This window comes from Cydia splendana, chromosome 2 (genome assembly GCF_910591565.1).
Source record: "Cydia splendana chromosome 2, ilCydSple1.2, whole genome shotgun sequence".
In the NCBI taxonomy this organism is placed as follows: Eukaryota; Metazoa; Arthropoda; class Insecta; order Lepidoptera; family Tortricidae; genus Cydia; species Cydia splendana.
Window position 1 is genome coordinate 30,651,507 of NC_085961.1, and position 13,483 is coordinate 30,664,989.

The 13,483-nt window shown below is 35.7% G+C and overlaps 1 protein-coding gene across 1 annotated transcript in view; it reads right to left on the minus strand.

The window, feature by feature from the left end:
• Positions 1-13,483, minus strand: part of LOC134806161 (high-affinity choline transporter 1) — a 357,022-nt gene that overhangs the window by 261,984 nt on the left and 81,555 nt on the right. The window lies entirely within an intron of this gene.

Genomic DNA, 13,483 nt, shown 5'->3' on the forward strand with positions numbered 1-13,483 from the left:
CTTTTGACACATAGTCCCCGTCTACCTCCACCTACGCTACTTTTGACACATAGTCCCCGTCTAGCTCAACCTACGCTACTTTTTACACATAGTCCCCGTCTAGCTCCACCTACGCTACTTTTGACACATAGTCCCCGTCTACCTCCACCTACGCTACTTTTGACACATAGTCCCCGTCTACCTCCACCTACGCTACTTTTGACACATAGTCCCCGTCTAGCTCCACCTACGCTACTTTTGACACATAGTCCCCGTCTAGCTCCACCTACGCTACTTTTGACACATAGTCCCCGTCTACCTCCACCTACGCTACTTTTGACACATAGTCCCCGTCTAGCTCCACCTACGCTACTTTTGACACATAGTCCCCGTCTACCTCCACCTACGCTACTTTTGACACATAGTCCCCGTCTAGCTCCACCTACGCTACTTTTGACACATAGTCCCCGTCTACCTCCACCTACGCTACTTTTGATGCGGACTGTACATGTTGACTTGTAGTATTATATCCCACATTCTGAATCTTGTGATGAACAGATAAATAACACTATTATAAAGACTCACACGCTTTAGTTGTTATCGCAATGACCATGGCTTTACGACACCTCACGCAAAATTCTCACTGCTTCCTCGAAACAAGGGCGAAGTGTGCCATCTCAAGGCTAGACTCGGACCAAGATAACTCTGCATGATATTTGCAATGACAAAGTGTGGCGTGTCATCATAATCGTCAAATTTCTATGAAAATAAGGACTACTAGTAATAGTCCCTACTTACTAGTAGGATAGTTTTTATCGGTCATCATCATCATTATCCACGCTGATAAAGTCGCGGGTAGAGGCTATAGTTTCGCCCTGTCTGTCTATTTGTCTATCCGTTAGTCAGCGGCTGAATTCAGGGATTAGTAATATAATGGCAAAGTAATTCAACACACATCTTGAGTAATTTTTCATGTAAGTAATTGAATAAGTAAGAAGAACACTACAAGTTAGAGCGCGCGTCACACATTAAATGGTGAAAATACGGTAAGAACCCAGCACAGTGAAAAGGGTAATATAATAAGTTAACATACATTATCATCTAGTTACTCCCTGTAATGCTCTAGACATCTTTAGCTGACAACCTGCAGCGGCATTCAAACATAAAAATCTGGTTTTGATATGTTATTGCACGCAGCGAGTCTCGCTCGCACTAATATAAAATAAGTTCGATCATGATGCACGGGTAATTGATAACAAAATAAGATCAATTCGTAAGTTCGAATCAACTTCCTAGAAACTACTAGCTTTAGACTCCGTATTATAAAACGTTTACAATGTTAAGGTTCACGATACACACAGTAGTAGGATTACTTGTAATTATTTATTTATTTGTTGATAAAATAAGTAACACAGCATTACAGTATAAAACCAAGGCACTGTGAAACTACAAAATAAAAGAAAAGACATAGAAAAACCATACACATAAAAATGAAATTAACTAATCATTAATAGATTTGGGCGATGACGTAACAGCGAGGCTCCGTTGCAATATACTTATACATATTATACGAGCCGATACTATCTAGTCTAGCCTAAGCTCTGCTTTTATGTCCCAGATACTATAATTACAATTAGAACGGCCAATTTACTACCCAATTTTGTTACTAAAATGACAGATGGGTCCGAGAAATTTGGGCAATCGCATTGTTAATTTAGTGGATATTTGGACTGTCTGGGATATAGATGTACTAATACAAGCTGCGGAAAGTTTCCTCAAGGTTGGAAATTTCATAGAAAATGGAGGAAACTTTCATTTTGGAAATGAAAATATACAATCCCCGTATATATAAATATAAAAAGAGAGATCCGAAAAATTTTCATGTGGAAATTTCGCAAATTTGCAATTCGGGGAAAAAAAAAAGGATTAGAGGGTAAGTGATCTGTGATTACGTTGTAGTCATCGTAAAGTTGCCAGAGCAACTTTATTCGTAGCCAACACGTTCCCTCGGGAATACCTAATGCCACACTTGGCATCTAAAGCACCATTAAATTGTTAACTAAAGAGGTACTTTGTAATTTTATATACAAAACTCCTCTGAGACTTGCATTATAAATATTAGATATTCGTAAATTCTAATACACACCGGATTTGATACAGTAAATGATGACTCACGCTAGACCGGGTCGTGCCCGGGCCGAGGCCGACATGTCATTTTGTATGACGGCTGATCGGTGATCACGTGGTGCTTTCCATAGAAAATGAAGCTCCGGAAGCTCCGGCCCGGCCACGGCCCGGTCTAACGTGAGTCATCCTTAAGACTCTCTGTGACTAGGTATGCGCGTTCACACGCTGCGCTGGTTGTATTTATGAGATTATGGTAAAGGTGACATTTAGGTGGCAATTAGAGCTGCAATACTGCTGCGATCCTGACACGGGCTCTCACTGTCAATTTCCATAGTACAATGAGTGCGGCTGTGAACGTATCGAGGAAATGGATAACAGCAGATCCTCGTCCGCGTCGCGGCCGCAGTAGCAATGTACAAATTGCAGAACATTCCCAAAAAGCGGAAACGTTCTCGAGAATGTTCTCAGAACATTCTGCACCATGGAAATTTATTGTTCCGTCATCTAAGATTTTTTCCAAAAAATTTTTTTTGTCATAGGAATCTAGAGGCCTCTATCTCCCGCCATGCCAAATCTCAGCGCGCTCGGACCAACTTGAAAAAAAAAAAAAAAAAAGTCGGCCATTTTGATATTTTTTTAATGCAGTTTGTTTTGTCTCGGGGCCCTCTATGACATTTGGTCGAGCACCCCCACCTATCACGGCCGCCGCAGTCATCGAGCTGAAGTTGCATTCCAAACGTCGCTTTTACGCCACGAGCGTCTGTTTCATATGTATAATTTTTGCCTAGGTATAAGTATTAGCTTTTAAATGAAATGTAGAAAATGTTAGACTTACCTACCACAAAAGAGAAAGTTCTGTGTAGTTTTACATGTACGTAAAATGTATAATTATTGGTGCAATAAAGAATATTCACTTACTTAAAGTGGAAAAAGTACTTATAGAGACCCTTCTCTAGAAGTTCCATAGAAAAGTTCGCTAGAAGCTGACTCTGATGAGATGAAGAGCAATATAAATATTTATGTAATAATAAGCGTTATCTTTTCATTGTAATTCGACGTTTATAGTGCCACTGTCACACTGTAACTGCAAAGTCTTTGGATTTTCCTAAGTCCAACTCAATAAAATAAACTACTTAAATTAGAAACTTCACTGATATGCAATTAAATCGGACCTTTTTCTACGGAAATTTTAAAATGAAATGTATGTTATTTCATTTCCGCATTCATAAAGTGTTAAATTTCTATTTTACATCTCATTATTATGTTTTATCGTCGTATAAAAAGGCAGCTCATCAACTTATGTAAACAAATTTAATGAATAAACGGGACTTAATAGCGTATTATTACGTTTTCAAATTACTTCCGACCTTTCCCCGTCCCGGCAGTCTCGAGAAGCTTTACGAATATAATCATGTGTTAAAATCATGAAAGTTCAAATCAAAATTAAACACAGAAAATTTGTTGTTTAGAAGAAACTGAGGAACATACAGGGTGATTCATGAGACGTGAGCAGGACTAATCCTGCACACTCAGTAACTGATAATTGATCGATCACCGTCGTATTTAAGTGAAACAACCACACTTTTTCCTACTTTTTGGTGAGGGCAAATTTAATCCTCTACAATCATGGTCACCCTACAAGACCTAATTAATAAGCATAAAACCTCTTTAACTTTTTGATTACGAAGAAAATAAACTGTCAAACTTGAGTGAGATACGAGTTTTCAAAAGTAACCAGACCGCGATGACAGTGATGACATTCAATTTGACACAGAATATCGGTAGTTTAGTATTCTAATTTTAGGGTGACCACGCATGTCGTAAATAAATTAATAACTTTTTTTTTCAACACGACTAGAAAATTAACATTAACCTCACTAATACTGATACGAAAGTGTTGCTTATAATTTACGAAATGCGCAGTATTAGTCCTGCTCACGTCTCCTGAATCACCCTGTATATCAAGGAGAACGGCGCAGACTGTACTAGTAACAACACTTAACAGACCGAACTGTTGCTAAATTAACACTTTCAATGCTAAGCGCTTCTTTTCAATACAAAATGGCAGTAAATGTGTCGCAACTTTTGAACCATACCATGGGTCTAAAAAATAAAAAAAAAGTAGGCAAATGTAAAGTTAGCAAAAAAAAAGTGTATTCGCATCCTTGCAAACATACGAGTACCAGAAAGCTCCCGCCCATTATTTCAAAATTTAAATTACTAACCCTACCATGTATATACATATTGGAAACAACCATGTTTGTAAGAAAACACTTACACCTATATGAAATGCGCAAAAAACCTAGTAACTGGCAATACGAGATGTAAAAACTTACTAGCTATCCCGACGTGCAATTTGGTAATGTATCAAAACAGCCCCCATGTAAGAGCCATTAAAATATATAATAAATTACCCCTCAGTATAACGACCGAGATTAGAGATAGCGTATTCAAGAAAAAGCTTGTAGACCTACTGACAAAAAAATGCTACTATAGTATAGACGAATTCCTTAATGACAAAGATTTAAATTGACTAGACACTTAATTACATGTGACAACTACTATTATAATTAATGAGACTAAATTTAAATGTATGTAATTAAACTGTATAATACCATTATTCATTAATCTTTAGTACTACATATAAGATGTTACAAAATATAACATAAGTATAGAAATAAGTCATTGTAATGCCCTCACAGGGTAGCATGTACTATTCCTAAGATATATAATTAACACCATGTATTCTTATGCATCATTGTACTGTACATGTATACAATAAAATAAATACAAATAAGTAGACTTTCAATGAAAACCATAATAGCGAACATGATCGATTAAGAAATTTTTGAGCTGTCGCAAAAATTCTACCCATCTTATTAAAAAGACGTACAAAGCGCTGTGAAGTTAAATAAGTATAGTAACCTACCTAGTAAAAGTACACAATACTTACCAACTTATAGACTTAACGGGTAACTATGGAACCCTACACTGAGAGTGGCCCGGCATGCTCTTGGCCGGTTTTTTTGTTTCTGCACGCAAACCTATTATAATTTAATTCTTGACTCCTACCCAGTACGTATCTTAATTCTACTAATTACTGTAGAATTTAGTATGTAAATTAATATACAGGGTGGAACATTTCGAGAGACTGAGCTGAATGGATAGTGATCTATGTGATAATCTAAGACTTAAAAAGATTCTTAGATTCTAAGTGATCTACAATCCAGTTATTATAATCGTAAAGCTGGATTAAAAGTGAAACAAAAGCATTAAATTTCATTTTTATATCAGTAACAACCCTACACAGTTATTTACATTTTAAATTGACACATGTCATATCATTAAATAGCATCTACACTTGCTAGGGTTGAAACATACAGATTTTAGCACTAATGTTTAATAAACTGTATTTCAAAAACGGTCTAGTTAGAAATATTAACGTGATTAATAAGTGAAAAATAAAGTACGTAGCCTGAACAATACCCCGTTTGCGTAAAAGTCCTTCGTTCTGTTTCACCCGATATAAACGGCTTATAGCCGTATTCGAACAATGAGATACGTCAAATACTAGATATTGAAACGATATGGATCGGATATGTCAGTGTCAAACAAGTGTCAAAATTGACGTTTCTTCAAACAAAAACGTCACTTTCAATCCATATCGTTTCAATGTCTAGTATTTGACGTATCTCATGTTCGAATACGGCTGTTAATTAGTAGTAAAGGTGTTACATAACTAAAACATTCGACGTTAACTTCAATTGAAAGTTTAATTATGTAAAAGTAATTACTTAGTTTACATGAATTAAACATAACTTAGGTGCGTATTTTTAGAACGTAAAACATAATATGGTAAACAAAAGAAATATGAGAGAAATACTGCCATACATTTACTTACATTTACATTACAAGTGAATTCAAAAGTAAACGTATAGTTTTATAATATTAAATATTGTTTAATTGTTTAATATATAAGTATTAAAATAATAAGAGCTTCGTATTTTTCTTTTTACATTAATTGTTACATTGATCATATTTGTCAAATTGTTTATAGTTCCATAATTTTAATAAAATCTGACAGGTATTTGACATGACATCGTGTCACTCCAACACATCTGTCATTGTTTTTCATGAAATGACAATTGGCACGAGTCGAAATCATTTATTAAACTTTTCTACAAAGTGTCAACAAACTTTGAATACCAAGCTGTTGCACATGGTTACATTGTATTATGTCATGCAAGTGTGTGAATTGAATGGTCAACGCCCTATTGATATTGATACGCGAATGCAAGGTGTTGTAGGTTGTGGTTGCTTCTAACTTTATTCTCGAAGGCATTGATCATCGAAATTAAACAGGCAATATAAATTACCTTGTATGATACTCTTGATACAAACAATTAAATTGACTTTTTTTGTATTTATTGTATGTAATGTAAGTACAAACGATTTTTTATATAGAAATCTGATTCTCACACAAATATACGAACATTATTATACATAATACAAAAATCGCCCCATTCAATTGATGACCATTAGAATACTTACGCGTACATCAATAATAAGTTTATTGTTAAAAAAAAGCCATGAGTAGTTATGTTTGTTATGACAACGGCCATTCACAGACTGAGGTTACGCTTCCATCGTCGCGTTGATAGCGTACACCCGGTACAAATTACCTAAATGATGAGCACTAAACTTTACAGTCCAGGAAAATTGTCAATAATATCTGTAATATGCCGCAATCGTACGATTGTGTAGTTATAGGATTATCTACTCGTACACATCTCTAAGAAACAGTTACGTCCATTACGTACATAATTACCTACATCAAAAACAACCACATATTTTAGCCGAAATGCATAAATCTGCACAATAGCTCTTACCCCATCTCCCAACCGACTTTACATTAATAACGGTACTTTTCCACGTTAAATGTCCCATGAAAATTAGCGATCAAAGGTAATCAGCACCGTTTCTAAGCAATTAACAAACTATTACGTGGGCATACATCACTGTGCCGAATACCTAGTTACACACAAGCCCAAATTGTGTGAGTGCGACCTTCAATATGCTAACATCTCGTCATACATGACACTTTTGATTTGACAAGTTGAATTGACTTTGGAAGTTCGCAGTGCGGTGCAGAATTGCAGATCAGGGCAGGAGGCCAATTCAATCTTACATTATGACATCAAAATGATATTTAAATGATGTCAGCGCGTGTATGTATTGGCGCGATATAACACGACAGCAGACATTGTGCCCTAGAATGTAGGTATACATATACGCACACTAACAAAGATTTATCGGCCCAATAGTTGACATGCCTATCCGATGTCTTTATGGGAAAGACAGCTGTTACAGTGTTATAATACCAGTTTACCAAATAAATGACAAACTGGGCGAATATATTGTTACTAGCGATATTCGATTTCAAGTCGGCGTCTAATCAACTCTATTGGCTGTTGATGTACGCAACGTTGGCGTTTGCTGTACGCAAACTTCAAAGAACTGAACCCCATATTTATATTGTGTTCCGATTGCGGGCCAAATTATGTCTAATTTGCCGAAATACGTTCGACTATAAACAAATTGGTATCTTTATGGGCCCATTTCCACACAATGATGTATTCATTTTCATTGATGATGGATCAAGTAGGTTACCAATTTGGGTAAGTACTGTAGTTATCTGAAATATGAATGGAGTCTATAATTATTCATGTCAATGTCCTGAGGTAATGGCTATATGTAACATATTAATATGTAAAAGGAAACATTTTTCTCTATATTTCTGATAAAGAGAGATTTTGCCATTGAACATTAAAACTAGCTTATAAATGTTTTTTTTTTTTGTGTTTTTTGTTACACTCACATGAACACACACTCAGATGAACAAATTAATTGTACCTAAGTATATACATTCTAAAATTATTGCATTTTCAGAATTCGTTCTAAAGGTGCGTCTAGATCTATGATCTATGATAGATATCTAAGCGGTGTTATCGCTAGACTTGAACGAACCCAAATAAATTATGCAGAGTTCCCAATGCAGCTGTGTTGCTTCGTTAGGCCGAATGCGAAATATTTGATCATCGTTGTTTGCCGCGGATTTACATATATGCCGTTATGTCATTCATTACGTGCTGCAGTCTACAACAGTCCTCGGTTTACTGTACGCAATAGTAAACACCCCTATGATGGACGTGGCACCAATAATGGGATGTATACCACACATTCTGTAAAATACATCAACATGTTTAGATCTTATCTTTACAAATTTCACACATGATCTTATAAAAACGGAAGTATGCGACTTAGGTTTCTCAGATCATAAAAGTACCATTATCCAGTTAGCAATACCACAAAAAAGTAAAAGCGGTTTCTATATATACAAAAAAAGATTCTTTAGTGAAAAAAATATTCAAAGCTTTAAAATGATGCTACGAAACATTGATTGGTATCAATTAATTAAACCAGAAAATGATATCAATATTAATTACGAAAACTTCAATGACACCTTACAAAAAATTCTAAATAAATGTATACCCTTAAAAACAATTAAAGTAAAAACTAGTTTAAAAAAAAATTGGCTCACAAAGGGAATCAAAATTTCTTGTAAAACAAAAAGATTATTAAAAATTATGGTTACCCAGTCCAACGACATAACACTTACTAAACATTATAAACAATACCAAAAACTACTTAAAAAAACCATACTTAAGGCTAAGAAACTCCAATACATTCGAAAACTTCAAAAATCTGATAACGTTATTAAAGCTATGTGGCAAATAATAAAAGAGCGCACTAACAAAAACGCAACGCAAACGCGGCATAATATTGGCCTATCGTTCCATAATAAGTTAACGTCTGATCCCAAGCAAGTGTCGAACATATTCAATTCATTTTTTGCATCGGTGGGCGCCGTTGAAGCCGGAAGTACAGCGCCGCGCGGCCGGCCTGTACTCCTACCCACCACAAACTCAATTTACTTAAGTCCGGTAGATATTCCAGAGGTAAGAAGGATCATTATGAACCTAAAAAATAAACGAAGTTTCGGAGTAGACGAGTTACCCCCAATGCTATTCCGACAATGTGCCGACGAATTAATTTTGCCTTTCTACATATTAATTAATCAGTCTTTTACAGAAGGAACTTTTCCCGATATGTTAAAAAAATCAATTATAAAACCGATATATAAAAAAGGCAACAAAACCGACCCCAGTAACTATCGCCCCGTGGCTCTTCTACCAACATCTTCTAAAATATTCGAGACTGCTATGTACAACCGCGTGTACTCTTTTTGTGAAAGGTACAATATTTTTGATGACGCTCAAAACGGCTTCAGGAAAAACCGTTCTACTACCTTGGCTGCATACAAATATATATTAGAAATTTTAAATATACTTAATGAAAAAAAATACGCAATTGGCATATTACTAGATATGTCTAAGGCATATGATATGGTTCAATACGACACACTATTAAACAAACTATATGAAATAGGAATAAGGGGAATTGCACACAATTGGTTCACGTCTTATCTCAAAAACAGAGAACAGTGTGTTGCAATTGAGTTTTTGGATCACACAACGGGCGAAATAACATGTGTCAAATCTGATCAACAGTCCATCACGCATTCCATCCCTCAGGGTAGTGTAATCGGATGTTTGCTTTTTTTGATTTACATTAATGATATCCCGAAAACAATAGCCCAATATTGCGTACTTTTCGCTGACGATATCTCAATTCTAACTTCATGTAACGACAGCACAAATACAAATCAAGATATAAATTCCATATTAAACTCTGTAATAGAATGGATGGAAGACCACAACTTAAAACTAAATATTTCAAAGACGAAAATTATTCAATTTAGGCCTCATCAAAAAAAACCGCTATCATTAAATTTCGACATAAATGGCATAAAATTGGATTTCGTGGACTCGGCAACATTATTAGGTTTCGTTATAGATTCAAATATCAATTGGAAGGAACATATAGCCAAAATTAAATCAAAATTATCATCTTTCGTGTACGCATTGAGGGAAGTTAAGAGATCTACAGATTTTAACTCCGCGATTACATCTTACTACTCTTACGCATACTCATGGCTTACTTACGGCATCGTACTATGGGGAAATAGTACTGACGTCGAAGATATTTTCATCCTCCAAAAAAAGTGTATACGCATACTCGCCAATATAAAAATCCCAGAGAGTTGTATTCCTTACTTTAGAAAATATGATATGTTAACACTAGTTTCCATATACATTTATGAGGTGTGTAAATTTGTCAGGAAAAACCCGCAACTATACACTTCTATCCTAGATCAGACCCGCCGTTACGAATCTAGGTTCAAAAATAATCTAGTTACAGTGTCAGGATCTACAATGAAATTACACAGCACAAGTCCACACGCCATGACAATTAAAATTTATAATAAATTGAGTGACACCTTAAAAGGAGAAAAGAACAATACAGTATTTTTTAAACAATTAAGAAAGAACTTAGTAGACAAATGTTTCTATCATATAGAGGAGTATTTCAGGGACAAAGATGTTTAGTGCGCGTAAGATTTGTATTTATTGTTATTTATTATTTATTGTAATTAGGATAATTTAGTTTTTAAGTTCTAGATAATAAGTTTTCTGCTATGCCCCATCCGGGTTTAATAATATGACGTGTATATTTTGTATACTTATGTTATTTAGCATGAATAAATGAAATGAAATGAAATGAAATAAGGTCATCAGTATTTAAACACTGGCAACATTTTACGACAAACAAGAGTGTTAGAGCTGCTTCATTTTTATTACTAAAGAACAAAAACATTTTTAATTTGTTAACAACCAAATTTTAAAAACATGTTTTTTTGGCTATGGAGCTTTACGGCCGGTTGCCACCTGACGCCAAAGACTGTAACATGTTTTTCAAAGGCTAACTGCCGTATTCGAACTTCAAGATATTCACAAGAGACGACACGTACTAGATCCATTCTAGATACGTTATAGTTTAGATATCAATTAGTTCTCTTTTGCAGCGCAATTCGGGGAACCAATGTCACTTTTACGCTAGATAGAGTAAGATATACGAGTATATTAGATGTGAATTGGATCTCTAATATATCCTGTGGAAATCGTTCAAGAGTATCTCCAGAATCGCGCAAATGTCAAATTTGACAGGTTAGATCTTAAACATATCGTTATCGTATCTTAGTGATGTCTATAAGATATCTAATAGATGTCTATTTCAAAATTCGTATCGGGCCGTGAGTCGCCGGCGTCGCCGCCGCCGATCCTTCTGTCCATTCCAGCCTGAACGCACACCACGCTTATAGCCTCTACAAGGGCGTCGCCAGGGGATGGCAGGAGGGGGGCAGCTGCATGCAGAATCAAATTTGGAACTAAATGTGTGTTCTCTCAATCTCTCTGGTGTTGCAGATGTCCATGGGCGGCGGTAGTCGCTTACCATCAGGCGATTCGTGTGCTGGTTTGCCTCCTATGTCATAAAACAAAAATTATGGCCCTTTATCCGTACCTATCCATATTTTAGACCTTGACTGTACAAAGGATCGAGTGGCGATCATCCTTTCTAAAGTCGGTTAAGAATGTAGGCCACAGCCACTAATTCGCAGCTCCATAAAACAATATTCGTCATTAAAATCATTGCACATCCTTCGATCCTTCGATCTCCATAAGCCATACGTGTATTCCAATAGCTAGATCGGACGAAGCAGTTCTCTTTAAAGGGTCATTTGCAATTTTTTTGTACCTTTGTCTAATTTTTTCTTAACATTCTCAGTTTCGTAACGAAAATTAACCATACAAAAATGCAATTTTTTTTAGCTAACATTCGTAACGAAACAGAAAATTAAGAAAAGATGAGATTAAGTTTTCTTGTATGGTTAATTTTCGTTTACGAAACTGAGAATGTTAAGAAAAAGTTAGACAAAGGTACAAAAAAATTGCAAATGACCCTAAAACCAAAGCAAAGTGATCTCCGTAGCAATCACAAACCATAGAATAAACTAGATTTAATAACTACAATCCTTTGTTATGTGACAAGCTTGTCGTCAAGGAAAAAAATGGTTGAAAAATCGTGACTGCTCCAATTCTACCACTCGTATAATGTCTATCCTTTGAAAGAAGAGGAACCAAAAATAGGACATGATTACACAGAATACAATGCTTGATTTTTTAGGGTTCCGTACCCAAAGGGTAAAACGGGACCCTATTACTAAGACTTCGCTGTCCGTCCGTCCGTCCGTCCGTCTGTCTGTCACCAGGCTGTATCTCACGAACCGTGATAGCTAGACAGTTGAAATTTTCACAGATGATGTATTTCTGTTGCCGCTATAACAACAAATACTAAAAACAGAATAAAATAAATATTTAAATCCCATACAACAAACGTGATTTTTCACCAAAGTTAAGCAACGTCGGGAGTGGTCAGTACTTGGATGGGTGACCGTTTTTTTTGCATTTTTTTCGTTTTTTTTTTGCATTATGGTACGGAACCCTTCGTGCGCGAGTCCGACTCGCACTTGCCCGGTTTTTTTAACTCACACTGATAAAATAACTGTCACTTTTTAACACTGTCACGTAGACAAGAACGACCATCATATCCGTAGGTACTGATAGATCATTACAAAAATAAATCGAGATCAAATTCATAACCTGTTATTACAATCAGGATTCTGTAAGCGATTGTATTCACACTCTAGCCTAGCACTTTGCGCACTTGGATGCAAATTACGAAAAGTCCAGCTCCGGTTACCGACCGATCGCATTCCACAAGGACATGGTGAATCATCTTTATATTACGACTGTCTATTGTTCAATACCGTAAAATAATAAAACTTTGCCCTTTAACATAACTTTGCCCACCGCGTCACACTACAGTAAAAGCGAAATAACTTAAAAGTAGTTACTTTCTTCAGAAAGTGATGTTACTACCTTTACGGTACGCAATTGTTAATTTGTGTGCTAAATTGCTATAATTGCTAATTTGATTTTGTTTTAAATTCAGGAATTGTTGTTGGAATTCAGAGATTCAGAGACCCTATAGTATCCACAAATCAAAGTAATGTAAGGACCGCCGGGGTCTTAAATATTCTTATTTCAATAAATTATGGCACTGACTGTTAGTTAAGTTTGCAGAATGCTTAATAAACTTTTTTTGATGACACCTTATGACTGGGCGGACGCCGGATGCAATATACGTCAAAATCATGTCAAACGATATACGTAATTAAAATTGGTTCAAATAAGACAACATGATTTGGACGTATATTGCATCCGCCGTCCGTCCATATACCGTCATGAGATGTTGACGACGTCGATTACTTCATGAAAAATACATGGAGCAACTA